The following is a 20,780-nucleotide window of genomic DNA, read 5'->3' as shown; positions in this document are numbered from 1 at the left end:
CGGGGCTAGAGTGAGACTCTGCCTAGAAAAACAAAGCAAAACAAAAAGGCTAGCAATAATAATTGTAATATTTTATAATAATATAAATATTTATTATAATATAGTATAATAATGAAAGAAACTGCCTGGTCTGACAGTTGTGATTTTTACATATGAAAGCACTTAGAACAGTGCCTGGCCTCCAGCTAACACTCTGAATGTTAATCCTTATTAGCACCATGATGGACCGAGTCTATAAGGGCAGTAACAATATGCTGTTGGTGAATAATGACCCAGCGTCAGAGGGGGATTTGGAGATCATTTAAATCCAGTCTGGTGCCTGTGTGCCAAGTGGACCCAACCTAGAGTGTTGGCTTGGATTGGTTTTGCTGTCCCACTTGAGCTGAGTGAGAACAGCGCTCCGAGCTATTAATATGCCTGCCGTGGGCAAGGGAGGGAAGTGAGGCAAGACATGGATCAGCCATTCCTGATGTTGATGTAAGCCTTCTCTTTGTGCAGATGGGGAAACCGAGGCGTGGAGGAGGACTGAGACTTCCCCAAGGCCACATAGGCCATCAGAAACTGGGCTCTGAGTCTGTTCCCTGCTTCCTCACTGGGCCCTGGTCTTTGTCATTTAATCCTACGAAGAAAAAGTCATTATTTCTCCATTATGTTTCCCAGCCTGTTTTCTGGAAGGGAGTTAATTGATTTAAACTTTTCCAGAATGATTCACCCTCACTTCCCCTCCCGGATTAAGACTCGGCCTCAGAAATGGCCAGGTGGCGTCGGAGAGGACAAGCGCAGAGGTCTGTCGCAGGGCCTCTGGGCAGGGTGGAGCGTGTAGGCCCCTCCCCAGGCCATCTTCTGAGGTCTCCACATTAAATGATACTCACTGCCCAGACTCAAGTGGTGGGTCTTGGCTCCATCAGTCGTATCTACCCCTGTTGACTATATACCATGTGCTAGGCAGGGCTTACCCCCCTCCCCCCGCCTAATTATTTATTTGAGAGAGAGAGAGAAAGAGAAAGAGGCAGAGAGAGTGAGAATGAGAATGAGCACACCAGGGCCTCTAGCTGCTATAAACGAACTCTAGACGCATGTGCCACCTTGCACATTTGGCTTTCGTGTGTCCTGGGGAATTGAACCTGGGTCCTTTGGTTTTGCAGGCAGGCACTTTAACCACTAAGCCATCTCTCCAGCCCAAGGGCTCTTTTTTGAAAAAAAAAAATTATTTGAGAGAGAGAGAGAGAGAGAGAGAGCGAGTGAGCGAAAGGCAGATAGAGAGACAGAGAGAATTGGTGAGCCACAGCCCCAGCCACTGCAGATGAACTCCAGATCCGTGTGCCACTTTGTGTATCTGGCTTTCTGTAGGTATGGGACTAGGGAACCGAACTCTGGTCTCCAGACCCTGCGGGCAAGTGCCTTAACTGCCTGGCCATCTCTCCAGCCTGCAGAGCTCTTCGTATTCATAAGCACAATGAGGGTCCTGGTGCTGGATTCAAACCCAGCGCTGTGGGTCCCTGAGTTCCTTGCTCATCAGCATTCATGATCACGGGCTCTTGACTGTGGCTGGGGTGTGATTGTTGGTCCCCAGGGTGGCCAGTGAAGAAGCTGAGGCTCAGAGAGGGGAATGCATGCTCTGGAGCCACAGGAGTAAGCCAGTTGAGCCACAGCTCTGTCCTTCACTCCTATGAGAAGCTGGCACCAAGGAACTCAGTGCAGGGCTGGCCAAGGCAGCTGTGCTGGCCGATTCATCTTCGCAGCTGAAATATTTATTTACCCACCCCATTTAATCAGGATATGCTGTAATTAGCGGCAGATTTGTGCCTCCTGCCCACGGTGTTATTTATTTCGGGGCTCTGGGCAGCCCCTTCCCATGCTGAGTTGTTTGCCGTGCCTGGATTTCAATCATACGGGCCACGGTGGAGCCGGAGCCTTCCCCAGGGACGACACTAAGGCGATGTCCCCCTCCGAGTGATAAATGAGGCCGTAGACAGCGGAAGCTCTGCTCAGCTGCTGGCGGGGGGGGGGGGGTGGGGGGGGTGGGGGGAGGAGGAGGCTGCAGGCTGAGAGGGGAAAGGGGTTTGGTGCCAATCCTAGGATCTTGTCACCCAGCACTGCCCCTCCCCCAGTGCCAGACAATAGCCTGGCATCCTCAGCCCAGGCAGACACATCTGTAAGGAGTATAGCCCTGTGAGGCTGTCATAGCTAGTTTCTGGAGCCCTCAGACCAAAACCCAGAGGTCCCTAGGTTCCTTCCCGCCCTGCACCCCTGATAGGTTTGTAGCTTGGGATCCCCAGGTCTTGGCCATGGAGAACCACCTTTTGCTACTGCAGCTGGGAGGTGTCTTTGTGGTTCCCTTTATTTTAATTTTAATTAATTTATTAATTAATTTATTTTGCACATGGTCTTTTTATGTAGTGCAGGCTAAACTGGAATAGCCTGTAGCCCAGACTGGCTTTGAACTTAAATTTTTTTTTTATATATTTTATTTTTATTTATATTTGAAAGAGAGAGGGAGAGACTGGAGCCAGGTGGTGGCTCATGCCTTTAATCCCAGCACTTGGGAGGCAGAAGTAGGAGCATTGCCAAGTTCAAGGCCAGCCTGAGACTATATAGTGAATTCCAGGTCAGCCTGAGCTAGAGTGAGACTCTACCTCGAAAAGCCAAAATAAATAAAATATAAGTAGATAAAATAAAATACAAATAAAAAATGAGAAAAAGAGGGCTGGAGAGATGGCTTAGCGGTTAAGCGCTTGCCTGTGAAGCCTAAGGACCCCGGTTCGAGGCTCAATTCCCCAGGACCCACGTTAGCCAGATGCACAAGGGGGTGCATGCGTCTGGAGTTCGTTCGCAGTGGCTAGAGGCCCTGGCGCGCCCATTCTCGCTCTATCTCTATCTGCCTCTTTCTCTCTCTGTTGCTCTCAAATAAATAAATAAATAAAATAAACAAAAAAAATTAAAAAAAAATGAGAAAAAGAGAGGGAGGATGTGCGTGCCAGGGCCTTCAGCTGCTGAAAAAGAAATCCAGATGCATGCACCACCTTGTGAATCTGGCTTACGTGGGTCCTGGAGAATCGAAGCTGGGTCCTTTATCTTTGCAGGCATGTGCCTTAACTGCTACGCCATTGTTCCAGCCCTGGTTTCGAACTTTAAAGAAAAAATTATTTATTTACTTGAGAGTGAGAGAGAAAGAGGCAGGTAGAATGAGAAAGAATGGGCACACCATGACCTCCAGTGCAAATGAACTCCAGATGCATGCGCCACCTTGTGAATCTGGCTTTCATGGGTACTAGGAAATTATACTTGGGTCCTTAGGTTTTGCAGGCAAGCGTCTTAACCACTGATCTATCTCTGTAGCCCTGGCTTTGAGCTTTTGATGCTTCTGCCTCAGCCTCTTGAATGTTGGGATTATAGACACACACCACCATGTCTGGTTTGGATCTAACTTTAGTTAAGGTTAAAACATCTTTAGTGTGCTCCCTAGGTAACCCCACAAAGCATGCCCTCTGTCACTGTTGGAGGAAGTGTTGGGAGCAGGCATAGACCCTGGTGGAGAAATAAAAGTGCTCTTCATGGGCTGGAGAGATGGCTTAGTGGTTAAGCACTTGCCTATGAAGCCTAAGACCCCGGTTCAAGGCTCGATTCTCCAGGACCCATGTTAGCCAGATGCACAAGGGGGCGTACGCATCTGGAGTTCATTTGCAGTGGCTGGAGGCCCTGGCATGCCCATTCTTTCTCTCTCTATCTGCCTCTTTCTCTCTCTCTGTTGCTCTCAAAATAAACAAAATAAATGAAAAAAAAAATTTTTAAAGTGCTTTTCATGGGCTGGATAGATGGCTTAGTGGTTAAGGCACTTGTCTTCAGAGCCTAAGGACCTGGGTTTAATTCCTCAGTATCCACATAAAGCCAGATGCACAGTAACACATGCATCTGGAGTTTCAGTGGCTGGAGGCCCTGGCGCTCCCATTCTCTCTCTCTCTCTCTCTTCTATGTATCTCTCTCTGCTTGCAAATAAATAAAAAAAGTATTTTTAAAAAAGTGCCCTTCACTTAGCTCAGCCCTCACGAGTGTTTGGCTTGGCTCCTAACCCTCTCAATGCCTTTGTTTGCTCAAGTATAAAATGGGGAGAACAGCAAGAGCCTTCTCTCAAGATCGTTGCATGGATGGAGGGCTGACTCACATGCAGCCCTTAAACAGTGAGCAATAGACAGCAAGAACTCAAGAGTTGCTCACAATCATTATTATCTGGTAGTTGATTTCTCTCTCTCTCTCTCTCTCTCTCTCTCTCTTTTTTTCTAGGCAAGACCTCACTCTAGTCCAGGCTGACCTGGAACTCACTTTATAGTCCATGCTGGCTTCAAACTCACAGTGACTCTCCTACCTCTGTTTTTCAAGTGCTGGGACTAAAGGTGTGCACCACCATGCCGGCTGTTGTTTGATTCTTTAATTTTTTAATTATTATTTTTTTATAAGAGAAGGGGAATTGGTGCACCAGGTCTTTCAGCCACTGAAAACTCCAGATGCGTGGGCCACCTTGTGCATCTGGCTTACATGGGTTCTGGGGAGTTGAACCTTGGTCCTTAGGCTTCACAGGCAAGCGCCTTAACCACTAAACCATCTCTCCAGCCCTGAGTCTTCAACTTTCATTTTTTTTTTTTTTTGCACCTGTGTGTATGTGAGGTGTTTGTGCATGTGTACGCGTGTTCCTATGTGTGTGTGTGCAGGGTGATGTGTAGTGTGGATGTTATTCCTCAGGAATATAATCCACATTTCTTTAAAAAAAACATTTATTTTGCTACTCTCACTTTTGGCAGAGAACCTTCTCTTTTCAGATGGTAGTGACCTTGGATGACTCAGAGGCACCATGATGCTGAGAAGAAGTGACAGAGGAGTGCTCAGCACTGAAATATCTCAATCACACCTTCCATGGCTCAGGGTCCATTGCGGAAGAGGTGGCAGAAAGAATGTAAGAGCCAAAGGAAGGGTAGGACTCCTTCCAACATGCTCCTCCAGACACAAACTGGCCTGGATATCCATGACCTCACAGTGCCTGACACTACCTACACAAGACCATCCTAATAGGAGGAAAAGACGATGACATCAAAATAGAGACTGATTGAGAGGATGAGAGGACATGATGGAGAGTGGAATTTCAAAGGGGAAAGTGGGGGGAGGGAGGGTGTTACCATGGGATATTGTTTACAATCATGGAACTTGTTAATAAAAAAGTAATAAATTAATTAAAAACATTTATTTATTTATTTATGAGAGAGAGAGAATGGGCGCACCAGGGCCTCCACCCACTGCAAATGAACTCCAGATGCATGTGCCACCTTGTGCATCTGGCTTATGTGGGTCCTGGGGAATTGAAACTGAGTCCTTAGGCTTCGCAGGCAAGACTGTTAAGCTATCTCTCTGGCCTAGTTCTTCAGCCCATCATCTACTTCTTTTGTTTTTAAATTTTTATTTATTTATTTATTTGATAGAGAAAGGAGGGAGGGAGGGGGAGAGAGAGAGAGAGAGAGAGGGAGGGAGAGAGAGAGAATGGGCACATCAGGGCCTCCAGCCACTGCAAACGAACTCCAGACGTTTGCACCCCCTTGTGCATCTGGCTTACGTGGGTCCTGGGGAATTGAACCTGGGTCCTTTGGCTTTGCAGGTAAACACCTTAACCGCCAAGCCATCCCTCCAGCCCTCATCTACTTCTTTTTGAGGCAGGGGCTCTCGTTGGCCTCACCAAGTAGGGTTAGACTAACTGGCCAGCAAGTCCCCAGTTACCCCTCTGTCCCTGCTCCCCGGTGCTGGGATTACAGCTGTGCACCACCACACCCAGCATTTTCTAAGGTTCTAAGGATCAAGCTCAGGTTCTTAGGCTTGCAGGGCAAGCTCTTCACCCACTGAGCCATCTTTCCAGCCCCTTGGTGGTGAATTCTTACACTAACCTGGCAAGTCAGAGACACAGAATTCTACAGCCAAGGTGAAGAGGGGGCCGGCGCGTTGTCTACGAGGTGACCTCATCACTTTTATTTTCCAGATGGTGGAAGTGAGAGGCTGGAAAGACCAGGGTACCTTGAAGAACTGCCTCTAATGTGTGAGGCTCCATGGGTACTCCTCCTCCTCCTCCTTGGATGGGGGGGGGGAGTGGGGGAGGGAGCCCTCTGGCTGGTGGGCACGTGGCCGCCTGAGCCCTAAGGTAGCTTCAGCATTCCTGCTGGGCACCCACTGCTGTGGACCGGGCAGGTAGAGGAACCCCTTGAGGTAGCAGAGGTCCGATGTCTTAGAGACCGACCCAGCTTGTTGGGGACGCCCAGGTCAGATACTCCCAAGGGGATCCCACTGGCCTTGCTGTTGCTGGGACAAGGTTTGTGGCTGCACCTTCCCACCCCAGAGAATCCTGCTTCGAGGCTACTTGACCTAACGAGGCCAGTGCGAGGTGTGACGATCGTGAGTATGGCGAGGCAGGAGCTGAGGTGGTGGGGTGTCTGGGCCTCAGCCACCCTGACCTTGTCTTGCACGTGGGAAAACTGAGGTGTGGCAAGAGGAGGCCACCTGCGAAGGCAGCAGAAGCTGAACCCTGGAGGCTGTGGGAGGCCCTCAGGTGCACACAGCTCCTAGATGCCCACATTCATCAGGCCCATCTGGACACAAGCTATCTTTGCTTTGAGCAAGTCACGTCATCTCTCTGAGCCTTCCTTGTCTCGGGTACCCCAGTGGGAATTATGATATCTACCTGGGGTTTAGGGAGGGGGACCCAAGATATGAGGATCCCAGAATACCAGCCACATCAGTCACTTGGAAGCTTCTAGAAACAGGACAAAGGGGTCCTCTGAGGCAGGAACCCTTCAGTATGTGTGTCTTCTCATCTTTGCACACTGCTTCCTCTGCCTCAGCTGCCTTTCGCGGTACCTTTTTTTTTTTTTCTAGCCTTGTTTAGACTTTATTTTTTAATTTTTATTAACGTTTTCCATGATTATAAAAAAAATCACATGGTAATTCCCTCCCTCCCCCCCCCGACACTTTCCCCTTTGACATTCCATTCTCCATCATATTACCTCCCCATCTCAATCATTGTACTTACATATATAGAATATCAACCTATTAAGTACCCTCCTTCCTTCCTTTCTCTCCCTTTATGTCTCCTTTTTAACTTACTGGCCTCTGCTACTAAGTATTTTCATTCTCACGCAGAAGCCCAGTCATCTGTAGCTAGGACCCCCATATGAGAGAGAACATGTGGCGCTTGGCTTTCTGGGCCTGGGTTACCTCACTCAGTATAATCCTTTCCAGGTCCATCCATTTTTCTGCAAATTTCATAACTTCATTTTTCTTTACGGTACCTTTTTTTTATTCCTACCTCAGTTGTGACCTCTGCCAGGAAGCAAACTTGCTGATATCACACTGGGTATTTCATCCATCTCCCCCTCCCCGCCATAGGTAAGTCTGGGAGGCAGGGGGGCAGTGCCAGGCCAGGAGCAGCTGTCCCGGCCTCCACACAGACCCAGGATGCCAGCAGCAGGACAGCATGGACGCCATGCTAGGAGCTGCCCAGTGCCAAGCAGTGTCTCAGCTCTGGGTGCTAACTTGCTGTCTGCAAGTCAGCATGGCCCGGGCAGGTAGACGCCGCCAGGAGAGAGAAATGTGTGCAAACCAGCCAGGCCTGGGGTTGACCTGGTCCAGTGGTTTCACTGCCAAGGTGTTTCTCATCTCTAAATTGCCTTGCCGCTGCCCGCCACTGAGGAAGGCCCTCCGAGGTGGGGAGGGTATGACCCAGGCGTCGGCTGGCCCACTTCCAGTCACCTTGTCCTCAGGGCCCTCAGCCGCCATTCCCAACGTGCAGGGCTTGAAGGTCGTCACGCTCTGCCAGTCCTGCCCCCTCTTCTCTTTACACCGATGCCCAGCTCTGCCCCTGGGGAGTGACACTGGGAGAAAAGCCAAATAAAAGCCCCATGGGCATTTACTGAGCACGTGTTACGTGCCAGTCACTGGATGTGCCCAGCCTTACCCAATCCCCTTACTGCCCCACTTCGCAGAGGGGAAAACTGAGGGCCAGAGAGGAAGAACAGGGCTCAAGGACACACAGCTGGGAAGGGGCCAAACACAAGGTTTGATCCCAGGCCCTTCTGACTCTGGAGTAGCCTCCCCTTGGGTGATGGATGACCCCAGCCCGAGTGATTCACAGAAAACGGAAACCAGAACTTATCCCCCCGCTTGGGCCCCAGAGGAGGGGGAAGTTATTTTGAGTACCGAAGTCAGACAAAGAGAAAAGCTCCCACCCCCGGGGGATTGCCAAGCTGGTTGCCAACGTGGTCCTCTGAAACTGTAGTCATTGTCACACGTGGCATTAACAGAGCCCATGTACCTGTGGAGGCCCTCAGTGACCCTCTCAGGGCAGGATCAAATTCTGGTCCCATTTTGAAGTTGAGGCTTAGAGAGGTTAAGGGATTTGCTAGAAGTCACCAAGCAAATGAAGTGCTGTGATTCTAACTCCAGTCCCATGAAAGTTCATGTTCCTTGTTTAGGAATGGCACCAGGCAATGTTTGTTGAATGACTTACTAAAAGAGTGAACAAGTGGGGGCCGGAGGGGATGGCACAGTGGTTAAGGCACTTGCTTGCAAAGTCTAACCACCCAGGTTTGATTCCCCAGTACTCACGTGAAGTCAGATGCACAAGGTGACATCATATGCCCCTGGAGTTTGTTTGCAGTGGCTAGAAGCCCTGGCACACCCATTCTCTCTCTTTCCCTGTCTGTGTCTCTGTTCTCTATTCTCTTTCTCTGCTTGCAAATAAGTAAGTAAGTAAGTAAATAAATAAATAAATAAACGAACAAGTGAAGGAAAGATTTCATGAATGTGTGGACAGCTCAGCTATTAGTCTGCCTATGGAGTGGAGGCAGGAAATGAGTCTGAAAGGAACCTCCAAGTCCAAACCAGGCTAGACCACTGCTCCCCCCCCCACCCCGTTTCCCCCCCCAGGCCTCCCACCGAGCCAGGGAAGCAGAGCAGGGCTTAGGCCCCACTTCCTGTCCTCTCTGCTGCCCCCAAATGCCCACACTCTTTGTGACTTATTGTTTAACTTCACAAGCCCCTTGGCTTTTATGAGGGTTATTTATAAAGCCCCGGGCTTTGATGTGCAGCATAAAAAAGCAAACTCTTGTGTTAGAAAATGTCACAGGGATTAAGGGAGTCTTTGAAGTTCCTTCCTGGCAGGCAGCGCCTGCCCAGCCTCCCTTGCAAATGGCCTCCAAGACTGGGAGCCCTGGGCCAGGACCCCAGGGGCCTCCTGTGAGGTAGAAGTGTGGCCCCTGCCCAGGTGGTGACACCCTGGCCATTGCCAGCCCATGCTGGGCTACCCTAGTGTCCAGGCTGTGCCTCATGGCTAAGGACAGCCTGAGGCTGCACTCTGGTGTCGCTGAGCAGTAGGGACGGCAGGGGCTTAGAAAATGGGGCTCATTACAGCCTCACTTGTGGGGAGGGGACAGGACCTGCAGATAAGAAGACAAAGAGCAGCTTAGAGCAAAGCAGGGGCATATGCTTCCAGAACCATCTAGCTCCTTCTTCCCAGCTCTGAGGGCTGGTGGGCTTCCCTGACACCTTTGCCGCTTACCCTCAAGTCACAGGGGTTCCAGGGTAGCACACAGGGACGGTAGAGGACCCAAGGTGACATCCTGAGCTGTGGTGAAGGTTCATGATCCTGCCATGTGGTGGTCGGTGAGTGGGGGGGTGGGGGGTGGGGGGGTGGGGGGGTGGGGGGTGGGTGTGGCCACTCCCAGCTGTATCCAGCCCTTCCCAGAGACATGTCTAGGGTATTTCCTCCCCAACTTTCTCTCAATCTTGCAGGATCACCGAGGATCTCTATAGCTAAGCACTGAGAAGGAGGTGAGGTCCCAGCTTGCTCCTGTGAGCTGTGGGATCTTAGGGATCTCCCTGATTTCTCAAATGGGGACCCATACTACACAGGGTTGGAGGTGTTAATCAAGGTGTATGTGGGTGGGGGGGGACACGCAACAGTTGCAGGACACAATAGCCTCCCTGTCCTTCAACTGGCCCTGCCTCCTCTCTGAGGTACAGGCGGAGGGAGGCTCATGACTATGGTGGTGATACTAGAGAAAAATGTGAAAACTCACAAAACCTCTAACTTCAAATTAATGAATTTATTTTTCAAATTTTTATTAACAACTTCCAGGATTATAAAAAATATCCCATGGTAATATCCTCCCTCCCCCCACCTTCCCCTTTGAAACGCCATTCTCCATCATATCCCCTCCCCATCTCAAGTCAATCTCTCTTTTATTTCGATGTCATCATCTTTCCTTCCTATTATGATGGTCTTGTGTAGGTAGTGTCAGGCCCTGTGAGGTCATGGATATCCAGGCCATTTTGTGTCTGGGGTGGGGGGGATGAATTTTGTTTTAGGTAAATTACCCTTCCTAATATAAAACTATGTGAGCTGCGAGATGGCTCAGTGGTTTAAGGCACTTGCTTGCAAAGCCTGACAGCCCAGGTAACTAAAAGTAAAGCCAGATGCACAAAGTGGCCACATGTCTGGAGGTTGTTTTCAGAGAGTGGAGGCCCTGGCATGCCTGCTCTCTATGTCTGTTTCTCTTCTCTCTACTTGCAAATCAATAGATACAAATACTTTTTTTAAAACACCATTGTGAGTGTGTGTGTGCAACTCTAGATGTTTTCTGGACATAGCTTGGTTCTTGGTCATTGTGGAGAGTGAAGTTTGCACAATTTTCCTGTCCTGTCTAGAGTTTTGCGGCCGTACGTTCATTCTCCCTCACACTGTGTGTGTGTGTGTGTGTGTGTGTGTGTGTGTGTTGTGCATGGGCACATGCATGCCACCATGCACGTGTGGAGGTCAGAGAACACACTCAGGGTGTTGGACCTCTTCTGTTACCTTGTTTGAGACAAGGCTCTTGTTTTGTTTCTGCTATCTTGGACGCCAGAGTAGGCTGGCCTGTGAGCTTCAGGATTCCTCTGACTCTGCCTCCCATTGCCGTAGGGGTGCTGGGATTACTGAACTCGGCGTGAGACTTTTTTTTTGGCTTTTCAGTGTAGGGTCTCAGGCTAGCCCAGGCTGACCTGGAATTCACTCTGTGTTCTCAGTCTGGCCTCGAACTCACGGCGATCCTCCTACTTCTGCCTTCCAAGAGCTGGGATTAAGTTTTCCCTCTCTCCATGGACATTCCACTTGACTTCTTCTTCTTCTTCTTTTTTTTTTTTTTTAGCATACACAGCACAGAGCTGCAGGGCGCGTCCCCTTTCCTTTAGCTCTGCTCATGGCTGGGCTGTAAATTCACGCAATAAATTCTTGTGAGCTGGAGAGCCTTCGTATTTCAAACTTGGAGACTTCAGATTTCAGAACTCTCTAGTCAACCCTCTGCTTGAAATTTTAGGCGTTTCAAGTCTTTTCAGCAAAGGGACTCAAATCCCCACTGGAACTGGAAGACACAGGCACCACCATGTGCATCTGGCTTACACGGGTACTGGGGAAGTGAACCCAGGTCCTTAGGTTTCCCAGGGAAGCACCCTAACTGTTAAGCCATCTCTCTAGCCCTCAAAACAATTTTTAACTTTTTTATTTTTTAGAGAGGGCAAGTGACACACACACACACACACACACACACACACAGAGAGAGAGAGAGAGAGAGAGAGAGAGAGGGAGAGAATTGGTACACTAGGGCCTCAGCCTCTGCAATCACACTCCAGACACTTGCGCCATCTAGTGGGCATGTGAGACCTTGTGCTTGCCTCATTTTTGAGCGTCTGGCTAACATGGGATCTGGAGAGAAGAATGTGGGTTCTTAAGCTTGGCAGGCCTTAACCGCTAAGCCATCTCCCCAGCCCTCAAAATAATTAAAAAAAAAAAAAGAATCCTGTGAACGCTTACCCTACAGCTAGAATGAGCTACACAGGGTAGAAGTGTTCCTGTCAAGCTCAAGACTGAGGTGCAAAGGATGTCTTAATCACGGGAGGCGAGTGAGGGAGTGGGGGAGCAAGGCAAGGACTGCAGAAAGCAGGCAAGCACCTTGCACACTCAGGTGGAGTCCCATGGAGGGCAGCCTTAGCTTGCGCCCACCCAGGAGCTTTGTGGGTGGGGGGACGGTGACAGCTGTCCTGCTCAAGGCCAGGAGACCATGGCACCAGGCTCCACCTCGCTGCCTCTCCCTGCCCAGCACCGGCAAGGGGGAGGTGATGGCAGGCTCTTCACAGCTGCCCAGGGAGTAACCCCAGGGCCCCAAAGAGACCTTGGAGTCCCAAGGGTGAGCAATCGAAAGGGAACACACAAGGTAGGGGAGAAAGCATTCAGAGGGACCAAGGGGTCCTGAGGACCTAACAGGGGCTTTCACAGTGCCCAATGCAGAGGGCATTTTAAATGCATCCATGCATTGGGCACAGGGTGTGGCCCAGAGCACACCCTCAGGAGAGGCTTGGGGAATGACAACGAGACTGAAGCAGTGGTCATGAGTGTGGAAGGACATTCCTGCTGTCGAAAGGACATGAGGCAAGGCACAGAGGTGGGTCCCGGCAGTGAAACTTGTCCGGTGAGAGCCCACTTCCCAGACTACTAGCTAATATGTCATAGTTTACTCCACGTAGGATCCTGGTCATCCAGAGTTGACCTCTGACACCGTAAGTGAAGGCTGTGGTCCCCCAACAAGGCTTCCCTCAGTTCTCACCCCTACCTGCAGGCTCAAGGGTCCCCAGGCCTCTCTCACATAGGATCCACTGGCTATAAGTTCAAGGCTCCCAGGATATTTCTCTAGTTTGAGATTTGAGGAACGGCTCCAAAACTCAGGAAAGAGGTGGTTTGATGATAAAGGGATGAACCACGACTGTCAAATGAAGAGAGGCCTGGAGTGGGCCTGAGAGTCCCAGCCCACGGCTTTTGTCCTGTCTCCCTGCGGGGCCAGTGCATCTCATCAAGAAGCCCCACCAAGCCTCTGCAGCCAGAGCTTTGACTGCGGCTAATGACATAGGCGGTGCCGTCTCCAGATGTCTCCCTGCAGAGAGGTGGCTCAAAGTCTGATCTTTGATCCTTCCAGCCACCCAGCCTCCATCCTGAAGCGTCGTCGCAACTCTCCGCAGAAACCTCAGGTGTGAAGTCAGGTACCGTGGTGAATGAATGTGCTCACAGTATTGGAAGGCTGGGGCGGGAAAATATGAGTTCAAGGTCAGCCAAGCTATGTAGGGAGATATCTCATACAACAAACAAAAACAGAAAGGGTGCTGCTTGCAAAACCCATTGGCACAGGTTCGATTCCCCAGTACCCACGTCAAGCCAGATGTACAAAGTGCACACACATGTGTCTCACAGTGGAGTTTTTTTTTTTTGCAGGGATGAGAGAAGCATAGCACACACACACATGCGAATAAATAAAAACGCTTTTATTTATTTATTTATTTAATATTTTTGTTTATTTTTATTTATTTATTTGAGAGCGACAGACAGAGCGAGAAAGAGGCAGAGAAAGACACAGAGAGAGTGGGCGCGCCAGGGCCTCCAGCCACTGCAAACGAACTCCAGACGTGTGCGCCCCCTTGTGCATCTGGCTAACGTGGGTCCTGGGGAGTTGAGCCTTGAACCGGGGTCCTTAGGCTTCACAGGCAAGCGCTCAACTGCTAAGCCATCTCTCCAGCCTGCTTTTATTTATTTTTTTAAAAAATATTTTATTTATTTAAGAGACAGGAAGAGGCAGAGAGAAAGAATGGGCACGCCAGACCCTCCAGCCACTGCAAACGGCCTCCAGTCGCGTGTGAGGGTCACCCTCTGTAGCTCAGGCTGGCATCTCACTGCCCCTGCTTCCCTTGTGCTGGCCTAACAGGTCTGCATTCCCATCCCCAGCTTGCACAGTGATTAGTGAAAATGAAACTTATAAACTCACCGTTAAATAAACTATAACCATTGGTAACTGTTCAGAATGTCATTTCTTAGTCTCTTTTGCTGTTATGCATGCTCTTTTTGTTGGTGCTTTAAAAAAAAAAAAGGCTGGAGAGATGGCTTAGCGGTTAAGCACTTGCCTGTGAAGCCTAAGGATCCCGGTTCAAGGCTCGATTCCCCAGGACCCACGTTAGCCAGATGCACAAGGGGTGCACGCCCCCCCCGCCCCTTTATCTCTCTGTCTGTCACTCTCAAATAAATAAATTTAAAAAAATAAAAGAAAAAAAACTTTATTTGAGAGAGAGAGAGAAAGAGAGAATGGGTGTGCCAGGGCCTCTGGCCACTGCAAATGAACTCAGCTGCATGTGCCACCTTGTGCATCTGGTTTACGTGGGCACTGGGGTATCGGACCTGGGTCCTTAGGCTTCGCAGGCAATCACCTTAACCACTAAGCCATCTCTCCAGCCCCCACTTCTGTTTTCTTGAAACAGGGCTTCATGAATCCCAGGCTGGCCTCAAACTCATTATGTGGCTGAGGATGACCTTCAACTTCTGACCATCCTGCCTCCACTTCCCCAGTTCTGGCCTAAGCAGGTGTGCGTCACCAAGTCCAGTTTGCTTTTTTGGTTTTGAAAGGTTGTCTTGTAGCCCAGGCTAGCCTCAAACTTGCTACCCAAGACTGTCCTCAAACCTCCAATTACAGGCATGCGATACCAAGCCTGGGATAATATTCTCACTCTCTCGCCTAGGGATTGGACCCAGAGCCTCATCCAGGCCGGGCAAGCTCTCCACGCCTTTGCTCCATACGTGGCTGGCAGGCCTGCCCATGGGGTTACCATCTGTCCTGCTCCGTGGAGACACTGGCGGTGGTAAACATCCCCCCCCCCAGCTCCTCACTCAACAGTTGTGCCAGAGAGTTTGCTAAGTGGTTAAGGCACCTGCCTGGGAAGCCTAAGGACCAATGTTTGACTGTCCAGGTCCCACATAAGCCAGACACATAAGGCCACACAAACACGTAAGGTCGCACATGCGCACAAGATGGCACACATGTCTGGAGTTCGACTGTAGTCTCTGGAGGTCCTGGCACACCAATCCTCTCTCTGTCTGTCTTGCTCACTCATGCTTTCTATCTCTCATATAAAATACAAAGTAACAGAATAAAATCAGAGTATTTACACCACAGGAATTGGCAAGTGCCATAAGTCATGCCCTCGTTAATCTTTTGTTGAGTGTGTAAAGTTGGCAAGCCACAGAGAAAATGTTAATGTTTGTCACGCTTAGAGCCATTGTGTCTGAAGAGTTTTAAAAGTTCAGGAAATGTTCCTTCTCATACTGAAAACTGATGATGCAATTCAGCACAGCAGCTGCCCACACCCAGAGTGTAAGAGAGAGGTTCTGACCATACATTCCTATGGTCTCCCTTTAGGCTCATACTAATGAAAATTTTAACTTAGATTTGTTCCAGAACTACCCTTGTTTATCAGCTCTAGCTGTAGACCAGCTACTGATACTGCAGTTGACCAGATATCTGTGAAGATGAGTGATGAAAATCAATGGGGCCTGCGGAATCTACAATGAAAGATTGTGTGTGTGTGTGTGTGTGTGTGTGTATGTGTGTGTGTGTGTGTGTGTGTGTGTATAAACTTTTTTTTTTTTTGGCTGGGCATGGTAGTACATATCTTTAGTTCCAATACTCAGTAGGCTCAGGTAGGAGGATTGCTGTGAGTTCGAGGCCAGCCTGAGCTAAAAAGTGAGTTCTAGATCAGCCTAGGCTAGGCTGATACCTTGCCTCAAAAAAGTTTTTTTTTTTTTTTTTCCAAGGTAGAGTTTCATTCTAGCCCAGGCTGACCTGGATTTCACTATGTAGTCCCAGAGTGGCTTCAAACTCACAGCGTTCCTCCTACCTCTGCTTTCCCAGTGCTGGAATTAAAGGTGTGCGCCACCATGCCCAGCTTTTTTTTTTTTTTTTTTTTTTTTTTTGAGGTAGGGTTTCACTCTAGCTCAGGTTGACCTGGAATTCACTATGTAGTCTCAGGGTGGCCTCGAACTCACGGCGATCTGCCGATTTCTGCCTCCCGAGTGCTGGGTTTAAGAGCGTGAGGCTTTTAGATGATCGTGGAAGGGTCTCCCTTCTGTCCTGGGTCCTCTGCACCCATCTGCCCTCCCCACCCCGAACTACAATTCCCCTGACTTTGGGACGAACTTGGGGTGGTTTGGGGATGAAAATGAATCCCACCCAGCCCTGGGCTTCCATTTTTTGGCTCTTAGAGTGCCAATTAGTGAGGCAGAAGTATGATTAGTCAGCATGGCATGGCGCATTTGCAGAATTAATCAGGCTGGAGACAGTGAGGGAAGGGAGGATGGGTGCAGAGCTAGCTGACTGGCCTCGGGAGAACGTTCCTGAAAGATGACAGAGTGGGTATTCTGAGGACCAGGAGGACCTGCCCATCTTTCCCTAGGAAGCCAACACTAGTTTATAGATCACTGTGGCTCAGGACATAGCCAAAGGTCTGAGTTTTCTGCAAGGGGGCTCCTGTGTCCCATTCTTGCATATCAAAGGTTAGAGGGATGTAAGAAAGGCCAAGTGGAGTAGAAGGGGGTACCCAGGACAGTGGAGCCCAGAAAACAGGGTCCCGTCCCTGTCCTTCCTCCTGGCCTGGGTGTGCTTGCCCAGGACAAAGTCAGAAAGCCTCTCACCTGCTGCAGGTAGGTGCAGGTTGGATCTTCCAGGCAGGCGGGTCTCCCAGGAGCTCGCTTCCAGAGTGCCAACTTAGAAGCGAGGTGGTGTCTCAGCTTGTCTTTTACGATACATTTCCATAGAATTGTAGAATATTCTTTAGGGACTCTGCTGCAAATGAGAGAAAGAAGTCATGACCCAGGAGTAATGACTCCCAAAAGGCAGGCTGTCAAACGTTCCTGTATAAACTCAGCAAAGGCTGGGGTTGAATTTAACAGACATTTCATCTCCAACCTCTCCCTCAACCAGGGCCCCTTTGGGCATGGCACAACCTGGGTAACTGTACCGCGTGGGTCCAATCTCATCTCAAGACCTCCAGACACTTCTTGGGTCCCTGTGACACCAGTGAGAAGTGTGGGTTCTAGAACAAGTTGGTTCTGAGTCCACATCTCACCAGCACCTCCAACTTCAGGCGTGCCCTCTATGCGCCTCTCTGTGACTCAGTCTCCCCATCTCTAGAATGGGAACAGCAACAGTTCTTCCAGCCCAGACCCCAGAAACAATGAAAGGGAGTCACACAAGCCAACCTTCATTTCCTAACAGCAGCCCCAAGAACCCGGACTGATACCTCTCTCCACGCAGCAGAGGACGAGCCCAGGCACAAGCCTGGTGACTGGTGGGTCGTGGACAGGCTGGAGGCTGGGACCTGGGCCTTACGGGCTGTGGGTCAGGGTCAGCCAAGGAGCAGTGGCCTTGGCTTTTAGGGTTATGGGGCCCTTTGGCCATCTGCTGGAACGGTTGGGCCATATCCAGCAAATGCATCTGCAGACCTAGTTTTCTGTCATACTCGGGGTTTTGTGGACATGATAAAACCTACAAGTGATCTCCAGAGCACTTCTATCCTAGAAGCATTTCCTGACCTCCCTGGACCCACACAACACCAGGGAATCGGGGCAAGAGTCACCAGTCTTACTTTATAAGGAGGAAGCCAGGATTCCAAGAAGCTCAAAGTCTTTGTCTGTAGTCAGAAAGCTCAGTTCGCCGGGCGTGGTGGTGCACGCCTTTCATCCCAGCACTCGGGAGGCAGAGGTAGAAGGATCGCCGTGAGATTGAGGCCACCCTGAGACTCCATAGTGAATTCCAGATCAGCCTGGGCTAGAGTGAAACCCTACCTCAAAAAACAAACAAACAAAAAACCCCAGAAAGCTCAGTGATAATGGTAGGAACAGGACTTGAGTCTTGGTGTGTGGGCATGCTGTGGGCGGAACCCGGGGCCTCAGGCACACTAAGTGGGTGCTCTGCCATGGCAACCCAGCTCCAGCTCCAGCCCCATCCTGATTGCCTGATTTCCAAGTTCATTCTGTCGATTTGGCTGAGACCTTTGATGTGCAGAGCCCCTGGTCACTCCTTAGCAGAAAGAAAGGAGTCTAAAGTCTGGTGGCTCTATACCCATCCCCTGGGTCCAGCTCCACCCACAGCCTCTGGGTTTTCCAAAGTTTTGGGTGGAGTTGCGTTTGCTGCCAGTCAGAAAACAGCTATCCTATCTGGGCGCGGTGGAGCACACCTTTAATCCCAGCTCTCGAGGTAGGAGGATCACCATGAGTTCAAGGCCACCCTGAGACTACATAGTAAATTTCAGGTCAGCCTGAGCTAGAGTGAGACCCTACCTTGGAAAACAAAGCAAAGCAAAGCAAAACAAAATGAAAACAGGGCTGGGGAAATGGCTTAGGGGTTAAGGCATTTGCCTGAAAAGCCTAAGGACCTCGGTTCGGTTCCCCAGGACCCACATGAGCCAGATGCACAAGGGGGCGCATGTGTCTGGAGTTCGTTTGCAGTGGCTAGAGGCCCTGGCGTGCCCATTCTCTCTCTCTCTATCTGCCTCTTTCTCTCTCTCTCAAGTAAATAAATAAAATATTTTTTGTAAAAAAATGAAAACAGCTATCCTCTGTTATCAGGATCATCAGGCTTTAGTCTCAGGATCAAGTCAGATCAAATTACTCTTTCCCCAGAACATCCACTGTGCCACGAACCAATGAGCCCTGAGCACTCACTGAGGGCTGATGGAAGAAAGAATCAGTCACACACAAGATGCAAAACCCACTATCAGGAACCTAATCCTGGGGCTGGAAGATGGCTTACCCAGGTAAAGCCAGATGCACAAGGTGGCGCATGCGTCAGGAATTCGTTTGCTGTGGCTAGAGGCCCGGGCATGCCCATTTTTTCTCAAGTAAATTATATACATATTATATATATACATGTACATCCATAATAATTATATGTACATGTATCCTAATTCAGGCTGGGGATGTGGGGACCAGGAGGCCCTGGTCCGTGCATACACACATATGCAATCTCTCTCTCAAATAAGTAAGCAAATAAATAACTATTTTTTAAAAAAGGACCTAGTGGTCCTTGAAGTCAGCCTGGGATACATGAGACTGTCTCAAAAAAAAAAAAAAAAAAAAAAAAAAAAAAAGAAAGAAAAATGAAAAACAAAAAAAAAAACCCGAATCCATGGGTAGGTGTGGTGGTATAGATCTGTAATCCCAGCACTTAACAGGCTGAAATAGGAGCTCTGTGAAAATGAAAACAACCTGGGCTAGGTAGGGAGATCCTGACTCCAAACATGGATTAAGAGGGGAAAGTGGGGGGATGGAGGGAATTACCATGGGATATTGTTTACAATTATGGAAGTTGTCAATGAAAAAAAATAAACCACCAGAAAAGAAAAAAAAAAAGATGCTTTCTAAAGTCTTTTTGTGCTATATAGAGTGTAGAATGGTCCAGGGGACATAGCCCTCTTAGATACTCCCTGAAAGAAAATCCTCTTTTTCTTAAAAACTCATTGTTTTGCTTCCCTTAAATGTTGCTCTTAGTTCACTATGAGAAACAGGAAGACTAACTTGTTTGCTTTTTTCTAAATATTTTATTTATTTACTTATTTGGGAGAGAGAGAGGGAGAGAATGGGCACACCAGGGCCTCCAGCCACTGCAAGAAAACTCCAGACTCATACGTTACCTTGTACATCTGGCTTACGTGGGTACTTGAGAATCGAACCTGGGTCCTTAGGTTTCACAGGCAAGTGCCTTAACCACTAAACCATTTCTCTAGCTCTTTGGCTGAGACCTTTGATGTGCAGAGCCCCTGGTCACTCCTTAGCAGAAAGAAAGGAGTCTAAATTCTGGTGGCTCTGTTCCATCCCGTGTGCCAGGGAAAGGTAGCCCATCCCCTGGGTCCAGCTCCACCCATGGCTGCAAGGTAGCTCAGGATCAGGTTAGACATAAATTGCTATTTACCTTAACCCAGGATTTTGTTTTTTTTTTAAATTTTTTATTTTTTTCTCAATTTTTATTAACATTTTCCATGATTATAAAAAATATCCCATGGTAATACCTTCCCTCCCCCCACTTTCCCCTTTGAGATTCCATTCTCTATCATATCCCCTCTCCATCTCAATCAGTCTTTCTTTTATTTTGATGTCATGATCTTTTCCTCCTCTTATGATGGTCTTGTGTAGGTAGTGTCAGGCGCTGTGAGGTCATGGATATTCAGGCCATTTTGTGTCTGGAGGGAGCACATTGTAAGGAGTCCTGCCCTTCCTTTGGTTCTTACATTCTTTCCGCCACCTCTTCCACATTAGACCCTGAGCCTTGGAAGGTGTGATTGAGATGTTACTCCGTACTCCAGTCACTTCTTTCCAGGACTATGATACCTTCTGAGTCATCCCAAGGTCACTGCCATCTGAAAAGAGAAGATTATCTTCTCAAAGTGAGAGTAGTGTTAATATAAGGGTATAAATATTAAGAGAAGTGCTTACTGGGCAGTTTGATAAGCATAGTATGTATATACATTTTTCCAGACATCAGCAGCATGACTACCCCTGTTTTAAGTTTTCAGTATCAGGGATGTGTTCCCCCCCATGGAGCAGGCCTCCAGTCTGACTGGAAGGCAGCTGGTTTCCACCATGACAGATGTGCAACTATTGCACCCGTTGGCTCATTTGGCCTGACTGGCAGATTATAAGGCTTGCAGTGTCCACTGTTGAGTATCTTCACTGGTGGTATCTCTTTCTCCCATTGAACTACATGTAGAATAGCTTCTTCCAGCTTTCTGTCAGCTGGTCTACATGGAGGAGGTTATCAGCTCAGTTCCAGCAGGATTTCTCAATGGCTTTGCAGCCCAAGTATGTGGAGTCTTTAGCAATAGGAGGATTTTGATTTTTTTGAGGTAGAGTC

The sequence above is a fragment of the Jaculus jaculus genome, chromosome 13 (assembly GCF_020740685.1).
Source record: "Jaculus jaculus isolate mJacJac1 chromosome 13, mJacJac1.mat.Y.cur, whole genome shotgun sequence".
In the NCBI taxonomy this organism is placed as follows: Eukaryota; Metazoa; Chordata; class Mammalia; order Rodentia; family Dipodidae; genus Jaculus; species Jaculus jaculus.
This window is presented reverse-complemented; position numbering follows the sequence as displayed.